Here is a 19,471-nt window from a genome sequence, read left to right on the forward strand (position 1 = left end):
CGCTTTGGGGAACAGACTGTGCCCGGCACCGGGGTGACAGAGCTCAATGGACACGGTTCGTGTCTCGGAGGATCTCGCCTTCAGGCGGCGAGGCGGACAGACGCATGACCGTAATACCACGGCACCAAAACCGTGATGATGTTGTTGGCAAAGCAGAAAGAAGTCAGGGAAGAATGACTTTTCCCTAGGTATGGGATTGGAGAGGCCAGATGAGTGTGTGCAGGTTTCAGAAAGGGGGTGAATTATATCCCGGGCCTAGAAGCGTATGGGAAAAGAAGGGGGGCAAGAAGGAGAAGGTCAAAAGAAACAGTATAAGCAAAGGAATAAAGAGGTGAAAATCTGCGAATAACAAATAATAGCGTTATGTAGAATTTATAACGTGCCATATATTATACTAAGAACTCTTACTCTATATAACAAGAGTTTAATTTCATTTAACATTTGGCTCAAAATTGGCACGATGTTTTATTTGCATTTAATATTGGGCACGAGATTGGCAGGCAGCAAGGATATAATTATCTCCAAATGAAGGTGACTTGACCGAAGTTCACAAAACAAGGAAACGGAAGAACCTAGATCTGAACCCCGGGGTGGTGTGAGGTCCAAGCCCGGCCTTCCGGCTGCCTTGTGAATCTGTCTTTCTGGGGACCTGATGTTTGGGGGGAAAATGGAAGGAGGAGACGCAGCCACAGGTGTGATGAGTGTGGGGTGTGACTCTGAAGTGCGGACCTTCAGACCAGGTGGTCCGATGGCGGTTTTACGGTTCACCTGCATCAGAATCACCTGGGCAGGGGGTTACTATGCAGATTCCCAGGCCCTCCCTCAAATCTCCTGAGTCCTAACCTATGGGAAGAAGCCTGGCGTTTCACACTTGAATCTACGAGTCTGAGGGGAAGTCTGAAAAAATGGTTTAGGTCGGTATCTCCTCAGTTTGAGGGGATACGAAACCACCCAGCCACCTTGTTAAATATACAGAGTCCTGGGATTCAGTTTCTTCCAAAAGGTCAAGTTCAGCGTTGGGTTCATGAATATTTGCATTAAACCTATGGGTTGATGACCATTAAACGAAGGGGTAAGATGTTCCTATCTGTCATTTAGCATCACAAGAAAATAACCTCTGGTGGAAAGACAGAATGGTTAGAACCAGAAGCAAAAAAAAACTCATTTGATTAGTAAATTAGGATTATAATTTAAGTAGGAGATGATAAAAATTTAAACTATAAAAGAGTGAAAATGATATTAAAAGAGAGAAAGGATATTAAAGAGGTAAAATCGCTGACTTGATAATTAGTTAAAATCGAGCTAATGGACAGAGCAGTTGAGAAGGACTCTAAGGCTTCCAGCTAATGTCACCAGGAGAGGCCAGGTGGCATAAGGCCTTTGGCAAATGCTATCTTGTGCATAATGGATATCTACTTATTATGAACCAGGAATGGTGCAAGGCCTGGGAAGTACAATGGTGACTAGCAGGGAGTCTCCTTGTTTGAGAAATCTGCCCTCGGACTGGGAAGAAGGCAGACAGACCGATGAACAGGCCAGACCGATGTGTTCACGGTACCAAGAGGGCGCAGAAGAGGAGACGGAGCTAGCCCGAAGGTTCAGGGGGGTTTTCTGAATGGGAAGATCCTCGATGGTATTCTGAGCCTCATCAAGGAGCAGCGGTGTGCCCTGACAGGCTTGCGGGTGGGTGTACCACGCTCAGAGCACCTGCGCCTGAGGCTCTGGTTCCCAACGGAGAACACATTTACATCCCTGGGAAACGGAAGAAGAGACACGTGCATGACACTTACGCAGTGTCACCTGGGCTAGAAGGAGTGATTTCTGTCTCCAGAGGCTATACTCTCTCCAGAAAAAGAAAAAAAAAAACAAAACAAAAAACAGATGTGCATTTTGGATATTTCGAGTTAGACATGGGTGAGAAACAGCTGAGTTGGTATAGTTTGTATCTGGTATTTATGATAAAACTCGTGGCTGGAGACAGGCCTTTTGGATTCACCTTCGCTGAAGTCAAGTTCAAATAGATATGCATCAGTTTGAATATTTATGTGCCAGGCTCTGTAGAGATGTGATACAAGGATAGAGATAAGATTTAATCCCTGCCCGTGAAAAGTGAGAAGCTGGGGGTCCTTCACTTGAGGTTCACAAACCCTCCATATTGGTTGACGGCCTCCAAAAGTTTTATGCACAGAAATGTTTGCGTATGTGCATTTCTCTAGGGTGAAGAGATCCATGATCCGAAAGAAATTAAGGACCACAGATTTAAGACCTAGCAGTATAAAAAAAATAATAATATATGTTTCTTACCCATACATTATAATAAATTATGAAAAATGACACGCATATGTGTGAGTTGTTTGTACAGTCGTGCATGAAAATGAATGTCAATTATTAAAGAGTAAAATCCCTGACTTCAGCATCGTTTCTGAAGGAGTAACATTTCATTTTAATTGCTGCCCAAAGACATACTCTTACAGTTTTGATTTAACTTGGAAGTCACATTCTCATGCAAAATAGCAAATTATAAACCCTCTTTGGCAAAGCAGTAGAGTCGAATGAAACGGAGAAGCAAAACAGAGCTACACAAAAATGGCATGAAAACAGATGATTCTGTAAAGAGTATGATGGAAATTTTACAGAGGATAATGAAAGACAGAAAAAAAAAAAACTTCCTTGGATAGAATGTTAAGACTTTAAACTTAAAAATAAGATTTTTTTTGAGCAACTGCCGACTGAGAGTATAAATTTTTCTTATTCTTTAAATATTAATTGTTCAAATACAGTAATAGTTGCACAGACAATAACTGAATATCTTTATGTGCCAGATACTGTTAGCAATTGACACAGATTTCCTATTTTAGTTCTCACAATGATACTCTGAGACAAGAACTTAATTGTCTCGATGTTCCTGAAGAGAAAACGGAGGCACAGATGATTTAAAGCACATGCCCAAAGTCCCTTCAAGTCCCAGCTCTGCTCAGTCCTGCGGCTGTCACGCCCCACAGGCGTGGACCCCCCAAGCACACCCACCAGGAAACCTCTTGCCCACACATCTCTGTCTCGAGTCTGCTCTTCAGGGAACCCAATTGCGGGCACCTGCCACTTCAGAGATGGACACTCTCGTCCGCTTCGGGTCTTCACGTGAGTCCCCTCTCCTTCCCCCCCACCCCGGACTGCACTTACCCCATCGCTGTCCCCTCTCATCCTTCACATGTCCGCTCACAAAGCTCCTTCTGGGAGAGAAGTTATTACCCATCAGAAATCACGAGCATTGACTTCAGAACACTTGTTTTATTTTGCATGAAGACTCTGTCTGTCTGGTTCACCATTACAGCCTCAGTTCATGGCAACGTCCCTGGCATTCGGCAAACATTTGTTGGATAACTAGGTTTAATACCTCCTCTAATCACCACATGAAAACCAGCGTATCATGAGATGCTAACCTGCAGTCTCAGCATTCGAGAAGATCATTTGCTTGTGCCTGTCCTGAGCATGCTGTCATCAGGGCCATCAAGAACCTGACAGGATCATCAGTACATGAGCCAACGCCCTGCTCAGGAGGCTCTGACTGGAGCACGTGGCACCGTCCACTTTGCCTCTTGCTTTGCACTTGGCCTCACATGGGCTCTGCTCCGCTCTTTGCAAGGAGTTATCAGAGGTCACTGAGGCTCGTTAGTTGCCCTATGCCTTCACAAACCAAGAACGGGTGGAAACTCACAAAGAAAGAGCTTCTGAGTAGGGGACGGAGTGTGGAAAAGGTAAGGAAGATTGGAACAATTGAGGAAACTTTTCCAACTTTCCACTCACCTCCAGGAATTCCTATTAACCTCACCCAAAGCTTTGAAACTGAGCAACTTCATAGCATCCATGTTGGTTGAGTAGCCCAGTCATAGAACTTGAAGGACATAGACCCCAAGAGAGGGATGAAAAAATTTGGAATTTCTTGAGAAGATATGGAATAAATTGATAATAGGCTGTCCTTTAAATGCCAATCCTACTCAGGTGATGGCATTCCAGTGTGCTAAGGGGAGCGACTTTGCATGGAAACGTACAAGCAACAAACTAATTTCTATTTTAAATTGCCACATGCCTCCTTAAAGAATAAATTGGAGCTCAGGAGAGATTTAGTCAGAATTAAAACAACGCCTCCCAGATTCATAAACGATCGCTGGCATTTTCAGTTTGGGAAAACGTTAAGATTTCTTGACGTTTTTCTTATCTTCGTCTGACGAAACAGTAGCTCAGGCGTCACGGGACACATGTTACAACGTGTTACTTCTTTGTCGATGCACAGATGACGCTGAATTCCTGCTCCCTTCTGTGTGGTTCTTCCCACCTCAGACTCCCTGACGAGTCACACAAAGTCTGCTCCTACTTCCCCCTTATGGTTTCTGCCACAGTCTGTGCATTCTGGCAATTCCAGATTCTCAATTACACACACTTGCTCGCTGCTTGAGGGGACAGAGAGTGTGCTTCCTCTTTCAGCAGCTGCTCACGCCAGATGTGACACGGGTAGGCTGTGATTGGCTGGCAGATGAAAGAGAAAGTCTCTTCTTGGACAGACACGTGACGAGATATAAACAAACCCATTTCAGCACCAAATCAGCGGGTCCTCCTTCACCTGATTGGACCTGTCCTTCAAACTTCTGCTGGCAAACAGAGAGGACGGTGTCATGAGCTCATTCAGCTGAGTGCCGACGGCTCCCTCCCGGGCTAAAATAGCAAGGAGCTTCATTTGGAGACATCGTCACAGCATTCAAGATGCGCTGGGAGTCATTTAAGCAGCATCTGCACTGGCGAGCGATAATTGTAGGGATGCAGAAGCTTGTTTATTTTAACCGCTAAATGTTTGTATCTTGAAAACCAATGACATTTTTCTGTAATCGCTTTTGAGATGCACTTGAACCATTCCATCTGCCCAAATCGTTCCATTGTGTTTGTCGGGCGATGACAATAGACAGTGATTGGGGCAGAGTTAAACAGCCACCAACATTCCCCCACGCCTCCCTGAGGCAAGGGCGAAACGTATTTTGGCTTGGCTGCTGAAGTTTCTGTTGGCATAGTGAAGAGCACTTAAAATAAGATCATTGATAAAAAACGCTGGTCAGCGTTGACTCTATATAGACTTCGTAGACAGGTCTTGGGTGCTGGCACATTTGACTGCAAGGAGGCAAAACGGCCATAGGAAAAACGAAACTACCCCCCTCCTTTTGCCTCTTCTCGTGTTATATAGGGGATCCAAACCCATGAAGTTTCTTTGCTCTCCTACTCCATATGAGACACAAGGGTCCTGCAAAGCTTTTTTTTTTTTTTCAGTGCAGTTTGTTTTTATTATGTACACCAAGAGTCACCAGATGAAGCAGGAGGAGGGAAAAGTAATTCCTTCAGAATAGATTATGGGAAATCATTCTTTTTTTTTAATCCAGCGTAGAGTTAATCCGTCCAAGGGGTGAGACATTTATTGTGCACTGGATTGGTACCTGCAGCTCCACTCCTGGGGATAAAACATGGCAGAGACCATCGATCTCCATGACTCTTGGCAGGAGCTGATAATAATAATAATTGATAACCGCTTGTGTTGTCTCACTCTCTTCAAATGGCGTCTCAGAATATTTTACTAACACAAAATTCATTAAGCCTCAAAGCGCACCTGGGCATTCAGGACGTGCTTGAAGGTTAGCTCTGTTATTATTTTATATTCATATTGCATCTTTCCTCCAAGGAGCTCAAAAAGATTATAAACATATTACCAAAGCAGGTTAACGCAGCGCAGTCACGGGTCAGGAATTCATGTCCTCCTTCTCCTTAGCACGGGGTTTCCTAAGCTGTAGAAAACGGGGGAAGCTCAAAATGCAGGGGGTCCCCCTCTTGAGCTCAGTTCTAGAACTGTTTCTCTATTCCTTCTTCTATTAAATGTTTAACCTCTCTAGAAGCAAACACGACTTTGCCCCTTGCATTCTACCCCTCAACTATATTAAATGAGTCGTTCAAGTTTAATGCACTGAAGTCTTGAAGCTGAAACTATCCGAGACGCTGGATGGGGACTTCAGTAGAGTGGACAAGGGAAGGAAGTTCCATCTAGTTCTAAGATAGCGGTTTGGCAGAATTTGCAGACAATCATGTGCAAAACAGGTAGCCTTGCTGGGCATTTCCTGCCTGTGTCATTCCAGGCCCACTGTGCCCTGGGCCTCAGAGAGGTGAGTTAATACGAGAACCAAGAATCCTGCTCGTGAAGGTCCACACGTCCCGTGAAGGGCGGGAGGAAGAGCAGGGGACCCGGATGCAACCGATGCGCGTTTTGCTCCCCACCCTAGACAGTAGCCCCCCCTCTATCCACAGGGGGTGTGTTCTGAGCCCCCAGTGGATGCTGGAAACCACGGAGAGCACTGAACCCTCACCGACTCTGCTGCTCAATGGCCGGAAACACGGCAGCAGCTTCCTCATCAGAAGACATGACGATTCCAGCAAACGTTGTATTTTTCAGCCCCAGCCTATTCCTGAACCATTGCTTCCTTGCAGCAAATGGCTTGGGGGTCACTCGTTTCGGGGGGAGGGAGTCCCTCGCTGAAGTCCTCATACAGGCTCAGTGCTTTCCAGCCCGACGTGCGGCTGTCAATTCAGACACGTTCTCTGTTCTTGTCTCCCACCCAGAAATGCAAAGCCTTTCACTGAGCACTCGTCACTCGTTGTGGCCGTGACTCTTGGAGTTTGGGGTGCGACGGCAAAAATGAGCGTAAATTTCTTTCCCCTTCTTCACAATGTTATAGACGTAAGAATCATTCTTACTATCGGTCTCAGCAACCTCAGTTTACAATTTTTTTTTCTTTCTTTGAGAACTCTTATTTTTTCATTTAAAGGGCACACTTAACGGCTTTTCTTTGGTGTATCCAAATGGCCAGCATCGCTAGTCTTGTGCTTTGGGGCCATTCTTAAGTAAAATAAGTGTGACTCGCACACAAGCCCTGTGATGCTGGCTGGCAGTCCGGCTGACAGCCGTGATGGTCACTAAGTGAGTAATGGGCAGGGAGCGTGTAAAGCATGGGGACGCCAGACAAAGGATGATTCATGCCCCAGAAGGGACAGAGCGGGGTGGCAGGAGATTGCATCACACATTCAGAATGGCGCGCCATTTGAAACTCACGAATTGCTTATTTCTGGAATTTCCTATTTACTATTTTTGGACCGCAGTCGACCGACCACAGGTAACTGGAACGGCAGAAACCACACCACAGACGAGAAGGGACACCTGCAGCTGACGAACGGTGTGCCCTTGGATGAGGTACATGACCTTCCCCATCTCTGACTTCCCTATCCTTAAAATATGGTTTAAAATACCCACCTGAACTGTTATAGACATTCAATGAAAGGTCAGAAAAACAGCTAGCACATAATAGTTACTCGATAAATGGTGGTTTTCATTCTCGTCACAAAGCCGTCAAGAAGTCCTCTCACTACGTCAAAAGGCCAAGATAGGAGAGTGACTCTTTTCTTTGATCTCTCTGTCCTTCATCTGTTATGTTCGAATTCCATTTTACCAAAACATTTAACTCTTTTTTTTTCTTCCTCTTTTTTCACAAAACTGCCTCCCTTTGGACTGATACATCCTACACTTTGAAAATAGTCACCAGCCTTTAATGACAAGGAACCAAACAAACACACAAAAATACGGGAATACCCAGATAGTACTTCTGCCAGGAGATTAAGTTTCAAAGCTCTCAGCTTGTTTGGTCAAAGCCCTTCACATGCTTTCTAGGTTTCCACCAGACTAGACAGCTCGCTGTTACTGAAATATTCCTAGCCTTAGTAATCCTGCTTACGGCATTCAGAACAGACGTTCAGGACACGGTCACTCTTTGCACACTTCAAGTAAAAGTGCAAGTTGGGACAATTCTCCAAGCTCGACTTGGCACAACTCACTGAAGGCGAGAAAAACCAGCAAGTCCCTTATGCAAATGAATCCTGAGGCAATCATCAATGACATGAGCAGAGACTGGGAGCTGAGGCGTTCCTGCAAGGAGGTAAAATCGCAGCAGCAGCACAGTGGCCAAATGAATTATTTTCCATGCCTACGAGAACATCGTGACTATAGTCATTACACATGATGTCTCGGAAGAATAGTTTTGATACGAGGAAACGAAACAGATTAATGCAAAGTGTGTCCTACATACGTGATCTTTAAAAAAAGGCAAAAATGGCAAGCAAAAATACACATGTTATATACAGACGCAAAATGATTGTGTATGAAAACATTAACAGCGTTTGTTTCACAGAAGTGAAATTATGAGCAATTTGGTTTTCTTTTTGTGCTTTTCTTTATTAATTTTTATTTAATGAAAATCAAAGCTAATCGACAGGAAGGGAGAGAGGGAGAGAGAGAGGAAGGGAGAGAAGGAGGGAGGGAGGGAGAAAGAGAGGGAGAGGCGGGGTGAGAGAGAGAGAGAGAAAGAGAGAGAGAGAGAGAGAGAGAGAGATCGGTAGCACCCAAACAGAGAGAGAGAGAGATCGGTAGGTCTTCCTAAGCACCCAAACAGGAAGTTTTCACCTGGATGACCCTAGGATGACCCCATGAGGTGGCCTCACTGTGCCCACTACATTCGATCTCTTTTTGATGCCCCTCAAGCAGGTGGCCCTTCCCTGGGGTCCTAGAACAAGCTCCCAGGGCACAAATCTATCTTTGTGCACATAGGAAATTTGGGTGAAACCTAAAAGCCACCCAAACAGGGAACAGTATTCTCTAGAAAGGACTTCATAAAGCCATTCCAACCATACTTTAAAGTAATATTCCATATCATGGGGAAACACTCAATGAAACGTTAAAGTAGGATCCGTTATTCAAATTTTCATAAAAGTACAACTACTTATAAAATGGGTGGAAGGAAATCCATTAAAATGTTAACTGCTTAATTTCTTGGTGTTGGGATAATGCATTATTTTTATTTTATTATTTTTGCCTGTCTATATTTTCTAAATGTTCTCCAATTAGCATTTTCTCCAATTATAATGTCCATAGTGAGATAAAAGTAAATTTAACAAACACACACTGTAGTAGCTGGTCTCTTTTCCTTTGAAGTAAAATTATTGGATGCTAGGAAGTGCTTCTACTTACCACAATGCCCCTCACAGTGGCTGGAGCACAGAAGGAAGTCAGTATGTGTTTACTGAACAAATCATGAAGTACGTGAACAATGAATGAACGAATCTATCAACGAGCCAACCGAACGGGGAGTATTTTTGCTGAAGGCCAGAGAAGCTAATATCTTAATCAGGTCTTTTCACCACCAAAGCCCATGAAATTTGCCACTCTGCCTCCCCAAAATACATCCTAGCTATCTGTATTCGTTTCCTGTTGCTGCCAGAATCAATGACCACAATCCTGGTGACTTTCAAACAACAGGGATGCATTCTCTCACAGTCCTTGAGGCAAGCGAGCCTGAAACCAAGGTGTGAGTGAGCCTTGTGCCTTCTGAAGGCTGCAGGAGACACTCGCTCCTCACCGCTCCCAGCTTCTGGTGACTCTGAGCGTTCGTTCCGCTGGCTGTGGCTGCTCCCCGAGTTTCTACCTCTGTCTTCACACAGCCTTCGTGTCTGTACATCTTCTCGTCCGTTTCTTATAGGGACTTTTGTCATTGGATTTAGGGTCCCCTCAGAGAATCCGGGATGATCTCCTCTTGAGATCATAAATTTAATACTATCTGCAAAGACCCTTTTTCAAAACGAGGTCAACGATAAATCCTTAGGGTTAAGACACACACATATCCTTTTGGGGGTCACCGTTGAACACATTATATATCACCCTGGAAATGACCCCCGCTTCCTCCGTATTCTACTCTGGCTCTGGGGCACGTCTTCCTTTGAAAATAGAAGCAACGGGACATCCCGAAAAGGGAGGAGTCTACACAGAGAAGCCACCACCATGGTAACCCTCTTTCTTCACCAGGTATTGGAAAGATGATGTGAAAATATCGACCACCGTCTACTCTGCCTTCCCCTACTTCACTTAGATTCTAGAAGGGGAGAAGACGGACAGCTCATCTCGCCTCGTTCCTCCATCCCCCTCCATCCCTTATACATGACACATGTGTTAGTACCACGATCCCTGAATGATCAGCTAAGGAATTTACAAACCCTGCCCATTATTATTCCTTGGTGGTGAAGGGAACGGCCATAAACGTCAGAACTGCGATCGGGAAGAAATAAGCGCAGGGGTCTCGTCAGTGAGAGATTCAGATCCCATGAGAATGGAAGCCCCTCGCCTAAAGGGCCAGCAGGGGCTGACAACGAGATCACAGAGGACTCTTTACCCGACTCGGGGAGCGAGTCTCTCCGCAGAAGAGAAATGACGAGCAAACCTGTCGCAATGCCCATTAACAGACATTTTCAAATCCCTCTGTGGGGCACGTGACCCGCCCCCGGAATTAACCTGAGCCGGAGCAAGAGAGCCTGGTGTGCGGACGCTGGTGGTGGCGCCCTCGGCTTAGCTGTGCTGCTCATGCTCTGGAGGAACTCAGCAATGTGAGCTCCAGCATGCCAACATTTTGTGCAGTAAACAGAGTTTCTAAATTTCCACTCCGAAAGCCAGATCTTGCAAGGTTCGTATAAAGGTCCAACTTGAGACCAGTTAGAAACAGGTGGCTCAGGCCCTGAGTGCCTCGTCTGAGGCTTTCTTCCTATGCAGCATTGAAGACACTCGCGTGCAAATCAGCCAAGTATTCGTAGGGAGCAAGTTCCCTGCCTGTTCTCTTTGATCACTCATCGTGCCCCAGACACACTGCACTCGACACAACACACGGTTATCTCAATGAACCCACATAATAACCCACCGGAAGCAGCTCAGAATGGTCAGATACCTCAAAAATGGTAGAATTTGAACCCAGATCTGTCTGGCCTCGAAGAGTATATTCTCAACTCCTACGTGACACTGTCCTTTGAAACAGATGCTGGCAATCAGCATCAGCATTATTTACTGCTTGATTGATGGAGCGACTCGAAAGTTTGCAGGCAATTGGCTAAAGAGAGGAAATACCACACAGCGCAGATATCGTATGCACAGAGTAAGGCAGGGAGGGACGGCATGAGATTTTGAGCCATGGATGCTGCGACAGTTAGAGCACTGTGAGACAAGTGTCACCATGAACACAGGAAGAATAAGCAAACACAGTGCATGAACGAACCAAAAATATGCCCGTGGGAATTTCAGCAAGAAAGAGAGATGAAAATTCTTACGAAGGGAAAGAGAAAGAAAAAGATGAGGCACTAGAGAGAAAAAGAAGGCTCTGGAAAGAAACGCTGATAAATGCGAGCACATTTGCGGGGGGCGGTGTTTTATGTATGTTACATATATTTTATGTGTTTTATATATACATATACATGAATGGTAATGATATGTACATATGAAGTTAGAAAATCATATGGCACTTATTTTTTTTTTAAATAGTGTTTTCAACATGTATATATTGGTGTGATACTCCTGCGAAAACTTAAATAAAAAAAAATCTGTGAGGATTAATGAGATCCTAAAACAAATCTGCATGGTATGTGTGCTCCAGGGAGACACGTGCTATATAAAACTATATAAATGCCAGCGCTGACGGCGTGTTCCTCTCAGACGGAGGCTGAGGAAGCATGGTGGTTAGGCATGGAAGGGGTTCATTACAAATTCTTCTCTCCCGGGAAAGCGTTAGGGTAGCAATATGCTACTGCGGTTGACTCCTTTAAAGATGGCTCACAGGTCTCTATCGTTGAAACGGTTTGTTATAAAGCTGGTTCCACTCTCCCGTGGACCGGTACAGGGGCTGCGGGACTTCTGGAAGACTGGACCATGCCCGAAGCATCAGATTCATGGGAGAGCAGGGAGGGTATGATTTGCAAAACTCAGCAGATCCCACTTGAGGTTGAGGCCCACTGACCTAGAACACATTTGCTTTGCACACTTATCTGAAAACAAAGCACGCCAATAAGAAAATAAGATCAGATCATCGTTTCACCTCTTGGGCTGGAAATGGTTTGTTTGGGCACTAAACTGATCCATCTCTCCCGTGGCTCAAAAAATGCCAGAAACAAAACTCAGGGTTCATCGTAGAAAGAGCAAGTGGCTGTGACCCACGAAGCAGGAAGGATGGTGGGCAGGCAAGAGCCCGAGATGATGCTGGCGGCCCCGTGATGGCAATGCAGAGCCAAAGAGTCAGTGATGCAGAACCAGCAGGATAAAACAGCAGGGAAGTCCGATTCATTCTGCCAGGCCCACCTTGCTTCTCTCAGCAGAGTATCTCAAACTTCTCCGATCGTAAGGACGTCCTGGGGGATTTGTTAAACATGCTAAATCCCAAATGCCACCCCAGATTCTCTGAATCCCAGTCACCAGAGGTGCTACCTGGGAAGGTGTACGTTCAGGAAGCACCCACTCGTGGTTTTTAATACACCGTTTGCGCCTTTATGTCTAACGTGGCTGCAATTGAAATCGAAGACCTATTTCTAAATAGGTCTCTATTTCTGAGTCTCCTTGGCCTGACTTTGACACAAAAATGGTCTGACTTTCGAGCTCTTTCCTCTGCCTTCTGCAGAAGCAGGCGGCTTTCGTCACTGATTCATGCTCAAGTCTTGATTCTAAATTCTTCCCTCGTTTTTGAAATTCTCTAGGGTTTCAAACAAGTAGTGAATCACTATACGCTGCACCTGTTTAAGCTGGTTCCAATATAAGGGCTGCTTCCTAGGGAAAGAAGTAAAATTAGGTCTACAGCCATGCTACCCTGAACAACCCTGATCTTGTCTGATCTCAGAAGCTAAGCAGGGCTGGGCCCGGTTAGTACTTGGATGGGAGACCACCTAGGAACACCAGGTGCTGTAGGCATAAAAAGTTTAAAAAATAATAATAATAAGGGATTGTGAGCTGACAAGTTCTTTGCAATCTGCAAGGTCAGCCAAGGGTTGCCTCGCCTAAAGAAAAAAAAGGTAAAATTATACTATAGAATCAAAGCTTAAAGTGGGCAAAATTTCTTAGGATTACAAGTTTATGTTTACCCATTTTTCTTTTCACCCTAATCGGGCATAAGAATGAGGATTGGGAAACTTAATTTTCATGTTTGATATAAGCACGCTGATTGAAGATTTTATTGCCATATCTTTTTAGGTAAGCTGACACGGTGGCGAGTAAGTAGATCTTGGGGACAAATGAATACTCACACTGACTATGACTCATGTCTCCTTTATGCATTTCAGTGACTGCTCCCTGATCGAAATGAAATGAACCAGAGGAAAATCAGAGGAACATGAAAAGTGCAATTCTTAGTCATCATCCCGAATTGGCAGCAAGTTCCAACAATGTGAACCTTCTTTAAAAATAACGAAAGGCCTGTCCTCTTCGAGGTGGGCATTACAGAGGGTGCCTATTATACTGGCATGAGTATTGTACATACAGAGGCTAAGAAAGCAAAAACTACGTGCCAGAACAAACAAATACGAGCCAGACACAAGCAGAAAAATTCCAATTTTCTAAGGTCAAACTATAATTCATGCATAAGCAGACTGAGGGACAGTAGTTCACCTGAGGATACGTGTGAGACTTTACGAAGCTTTTAAGGCAGAAGAAGGTGACAACGGTTATAAGTTTATGCTTTGCTACCCCTGCGATGCATGATTAATGCATAGAAGCTTTGACTGAGCAGCGTCCAGTGGGATCTTGATATGTCTCTTTGCCTCCGCTGCAGACCAGCTGCAATTTCCCATCTATTTTCTTATCAGCCTGATTTTCCTCAAAAAAGCTAACTGACCTATGCTAGCCTACTATAAACCAATAATTTTGCCCACACCGTGCAACCTAGGGTCATCAGCCTGCAACAGGTACTTCCTGGTGGTGGGCCCTTGGGTGAGCTATAGAACCTCTGTTATTTATAACTGCATATTGCTCATATACAATTACTATAAGAACTATAAATTAGAAAACTGGCACATAAATGCGAATTATCATAATACGGTATAATACATATTATATATGACATAGTATATCAATTACAATATCATGTTTCACATGATAAATTTAATTATAATTATTATTATTTTTTATTTTGTAGTCCACTTCTCGAAGTTTTAAGTTGTTAAAGAAACCCACCCCCCCAAACGTTGGGGATAACTGGCTTGATTTTCACATGACTTTGGATTATTAACGAATCATAATGACCTCATTTTAGCCAAGCTTCTCAGCCTTGTCCTTGGGTTTATTTACCTCATCATTTACGGTGGCGGTACACGGGGCAGTCAATTTGCCCCCCAACAAGGATGCAAGATGATCGTGCCCCCTATTAGTCTCGCATTCTCACCATTTTCTACCAGTGTGTCCATTTACGTGGCACTACTCATATGACAGAAGGCACTGATGGTGGCAGGAGGCCAGGGACCCTACGTGGAAGAACCTGGGGCACTGCCTTGTCCCAGGCCCACGGAAGTCTTAGAGGATTTAGAAGAACTGATGGCTGTAGTACTTGCTTCTAACATTCTCCTTCCTTCTTCTGGCAGAGAATTAACCTTTCTTTTGAACTTTTCAGAAGCAGACACTTTATATAATCTGTTCACAGGCCTTAAGCCACCAAAACTGCATAATCCTGCACAATACGACGACTAGGCAGGCACAGCCTGTAAGGGTGCCCCAGAATGCTTCTGATCTTGTATGGTTTCAAGATGCGCCTGAAATCTTCCTCGTATGAGATAGGAAGTCTGAAGCATAGTAGGGACACTTACTCCCTAGACATAAGAGCTCTCATATTTTCTAGACTCTAGAATCCTCCTGGATGAGTTAAGTCGAAACTTTATAACAGTCCGTTTTATTGGATATTCCTTGGTTCTCTCGGCCTCTTCAAAAAACAGAGAAGATTTTGGCTGTTAGAACTGTTCCCAGGGGGATCTTAAGGGGCTGCTACAAATCTATTGAGTACCCCTCCCCTTCGCCTCATAGAGCAAAAGAATTTAGCCAACTAAAGCAAAATTATAGATAGAAAGCCCTCTGTGCCTGCCCTGCTAAAGATGTTTCTTGTGTATCTAACAGACCAAATGCTTATTCTGGTTTTCAGCCTTTGAGGAAGGAGTCTCTTTTGTCATGGAAGAAAATAATGATATTTACTTATTTAGGTAAAACATAATTTGAAAAATATAATAGAGATAGAGATATAGAAAGATATTTCATTCCGTCCCTTTGCTCAGAAGGCGGGTTATAGGCTCCATGATGAAAGGAATTTTGTCCATTTCGTTTACTAACTAAATAGAATATAGTGTGCGTGCTCTCTCTTTTTATTTCTCGCTACATATTTTAAGTGAATCAATAATGAAAAACTAAAAAAATACATCAGTCTATAGAGCACAAGAAGTCTTTTTTGAGAAGTTCAAATGTTAGCTATACCACTTTAGTCAACACGGTCACAGAGGTTATGAAGATTGAGCATAAAATCATTACAGATATGCTCTGATTTATAAAACCCATCAGGTAGAACTGACCTACATTATAAAAAATTCAACAATTCCTTTCTTAAATTGAAGCATCCAAACTGTTGCTCTAAAGGCATGCTCAGTGACAGTTTCCTTGTCGAAACATCCTAGTCAAGCTGTGACTTTGCCCAGACTTCCTCTGAACATGTGAGCTGTTTCTAGTTTGGGGTGATTACAAGTAGAGCTACTATGATCAATCGTGTGGACCCATGTTTTCATTTCTCTTGGGTAAATCCCTGGGAGTGGGGATTAGTGAATCGTATGACAAGTATATTTTTAATTTAAAGAAATTTCAAAAAAGTTTTCCAACGCGGTGGCTGTACCTTATTACATTCCCACCGGCAGTGTAGGAGAGTCCCAACTGCTTTATATTCTTGCCACCACTTGGGTTCATTTTTTATGGGCAGAATTCTCAGTGACAAGGCTGAAGAAATCTCCATGTGGACAGTCACAAGACTCTCAAAAGCCTTCACAAAACGTTTACTGTGTAAACCCGTAAGGGAACTCGTCTAAGATTTTTCTCATGGACTCGGAAATCACAAAGGATCTCTAGCGCTGAGTTTAAAAAGCAAGAAAAAGATGCATAGACAGGTGGGAGAAATTCAGGAAAATAAGACAGAGTGAAAAGTAGCAGATTATCCTAAAAAAGGCAAGTTGCATCTATCAGCTACCAACATAAATGGAAAGAGAAACCCCAGAAAGTTTTAAAAAATTGTCTATTCACAAAACCAATAAGATGTTTAAAAAATACTAAGCGAAAGCCTTTTTCCAATGGATTAGACTGGGAAGGGTTTCGTTGCTGTCACCAGGCTTTGCTCAGACGTCTAGGGCCCGGATGTAGCTGCCGCGGCCTCTTCGTTAGCTTGCTACTAAAAACGTAAACACCGAAATCAGTTATTTTAGGGTCAGGCAATGGAAAAGAGTCTAATAAAATAAATTGGCCAGCTTCCTACGGATGAGAAAACTCTAAAACCTGACGGCTTTTTGCTGGTAATTGCAGTAGTAAATTCAGGCAATCCTGGAAAAAATGGCAGGCTGCTTTCTGGGATGAAATGCCTCTATCAAGCTCCCGAAGTGTTATTATGAGGAGTATGGGATTGCTGTCGGGGGAAGTGCTCGGGCCTTTTCCCGTTCTCTCTCAACCTCCTTCACAAAGCGAAGCCAGACATGATGTATTTTGTATTATTAATACCTTGTGCCTGTATTGGATTTGAAGACTCAGGAACATGCATCTATATTTAATCTAGGTGTCGGTCTGTTTACTTGGCGAGGGGAGTGTGGACGGCTGCTGGGAATAGCTCCCTATCTCCAATAATACCGAACACAGTCATTCTGCACGATTTGTGGCCCCTTAGATCTTTCCATCTCTTTAGCACTTAGTCGTTCGTTTAATGAATTGAAATTGGGCGCTAGGCCCTGTTCTAGAAGCTAGAGATAGAGCGGTGGACAAGACAAAATCCCTAGTTTCATGGAATTACCGTATAGAGAGGGAAGACATATAATAAACACGGCACTGGACATACGTCATGTCGGATGGTGCACAGTGCGACAGAAGCGTTGAGGAAGGTAAGGCCGACGGACAGTGCTGTGTGGGGCGGGGCTTCGCGCTAGCGGTCGGTCAGGGAAGGTCTCCCATAAGGTGACACGGGAGCGGAGATGTGGGCAGAGCAAGCTGTGCAGATATCAGGGGGCAGAGCGACCGAGCGGAGGAAACAGCCAGTGCAAAGAGGACGGGTCTGGGACAAGCTTGGTGTGTCCCCCAAAGAGCAAGGAGGCCAGCGTGGCAGAAGCATCATGGGCGGGTCCAGGAAAGCGTGAAGGGACGAGGACGGAAAGGCAGCAGGGGTCACGTCATGCAGACCGCTTTCCTTCTCAGTGAGGACGTCGGTGGTCACTGGGAGTTAGATGGAGCTGTTGAACGATTTACTTATTGAGTATCTACCTGTGCCTGACTGTCCTCTGTGCACTAGGATGTGACAGAGGGTAAACAAGATGCTTTTAAAGCAGGACAGGTGAGGTTCACAGCATCCCTAACTGCTAAGTGCGCCCCAGGTATAGGAGGTAGAGACCCAGAAGGCCCAGTCCCGCTACAAAAACATTCCTGGTGTAGCTGGGAAGGGGGAATGGGTATTTAAGTGACGGCATCATAAGAGGATGCACGGCACTTTCTGGGGTTACAAATAAAAGGCACCTCCCACTCCCCGGGCAAGGCCAAGGAAAGCTGCCCTGAAGCAGCTGTGCAGAGGGCAGCGTCCACCTGGGAGAGAGGTCGTGGGGAGGCCTCTCTGTCTGGCCCACAGACAGCAGCCTTCTCCCTGTGTCCTCACATGGCAGAGAGGAAGCTCGGACGCCTCTTCCTCACAGGGCACTAACCCCGTCGTGAGGGCCCCTCCTTCATGACCTCATCTAAACTTAATTATCTCCAAAGACCCCTAACCCCAAATACCGTCACAGTGGGGGTTGGAACTTCAACTTATGAATTGGGGGTGGGGAGCACACATTCTGTCCATAACAGCAAATATTCTCCACGTTTTCCTAGAAGAAGAAACTGGACCCGTTGGCCCAGAACGTACAGGTGGTAAGCGCAGAGTCTTCCTGGTTCCCTAGCAGAGACTTCTCAAGGGCAGAACCCTGTTCCACCAGGTAAAGATATCACACCTCCGTTCGAAGGCAGCCACGACAGTTTGCCTTAGATTTCTCCTTAGTTACATCTGCCTCCTGAACCTTTCTTTGCTTGGATGAAAATATGCCATGGATTTTTCAAAAGAAGTTTTGCCTAGAGCTTACAGAATAGGATCTGGCACCTCGTTATGATCACCGTGATTGTGATTTTTTTTATTATTCCTGTGAGTCCAATGACTAACTCATCTCTCTTTTCTGAATCCATTTCTTTCTTGTGTCCCAGAATTTACTCATGTTTTATCATTGATCCTCACAGCTTCCTCCGCTGGACATGCTCTTTATTTAGCTTTATATCTATTCCCACAACTTTAAATTTGTTAAAACGGCAAACGCGGCATCTGTAACCTCAGCTTTCCCTTCAGGCACCTCGCCCCGTATCTGCCACATGTACCTGCCACAAATATCTCCCCACGAATGACTCGCCAGCCCATGAAATTCTAACGATTTGAAACTGAAGGTATTCTGTTCCTCCAAAAATCAACTTCTCTTCATTTGTGTGTGTGCTTGTAGGTTAAATCGTAAACAGTCCCCTAGTTAGGTTAAAAATTTCAGAATCACATCCAATTCCCATTCTCCCTTTGTTTCCCACAACCAATCAATTGAGAAATATAATCGATCCCTGGGTTATAAGGGTGTCAGCCTCCCATACCACTGAAAATCTGCATATAACTTTGACTCCCCCAAAACTTAACTACTACTAACCTACTGTTGACCAGAAGTCTTCCCGATGTCTTAAATGGTCGATTAACACATATTGTGTATATGTATTATATGCCGAATTCTTATAACAAAGTAAGCTAGAAAAAAGAAAATGTTATAAAGACTATCATACAAAAGAGATCAATGCATTTACAGTATGTACTAAAAAAAAAAAAATCTGCATATAGGGGGCTCTGCCCAGTTCAAAAGTGTGTTGTTCAAGGGTCAGCTGTATTCTTGTGTCTACGTGGCCTCCCCACCAACCTGACGGCCCCACGTGTGATCAGAGACCGAAGAGAGTTTAGCCTAGACATCCGACAGATCTTCCTGACTCCTGATTCACCTTTCTCTGATCCAGCACAGACACAGCTGCCACATCGACATCCCCAGGTGGCCCAGACCATCGCGCCACTGTTAAAAATCCACGGTGCGACTTGCACACCGATGTTCACAGCAGCACTATTCACAGTGGCCAGGACATGGAAGCAACCGAAGTGCCCTACGATAGATGACTGGATAAAGCAGCTGTGGTACATATGTACCATGGAGTATTACTCAGCTATGAGAAGAGATGAAACACTGCCATTTGCGACAACATGGATGGACCTCGAGATAATCATGC

General features: G+C 44.6%; 1 protein-coding gene and 1 pseudogene across 1 annotated transcript in view; one reads left to right on the forward strand and one right to left on the reverse strand.

The window, feature by feature from the left end:
- Positions 1-19,471, reverse strand: part of AGBL1 (ATP/GTP binding protein like 1) — a 545,529-nt gene that overhangs the window by 113,459 nt on the left and 412,599 nt on the right. The window lies entirely within an intron of this gene.
- Positions 12,726-12,844, forward strand: LOC111738058 (annotated as a pseudogene).

This window comes from Pteropus vampyrus, unplaced genomic scaffold, assembly GCF_000151845.1.
Source record: "Pteropus vampyrus isolate Shadow unplaced genomic scaffold, Pvam_2.0 Scaffold34, whole genome shotgun sequence".
NCBI lineage: Eukaryota > Metazoa > Chordata > Mammalia > Chiroptera > Pteropodidae > Pteropus > Pteropus vampyrus.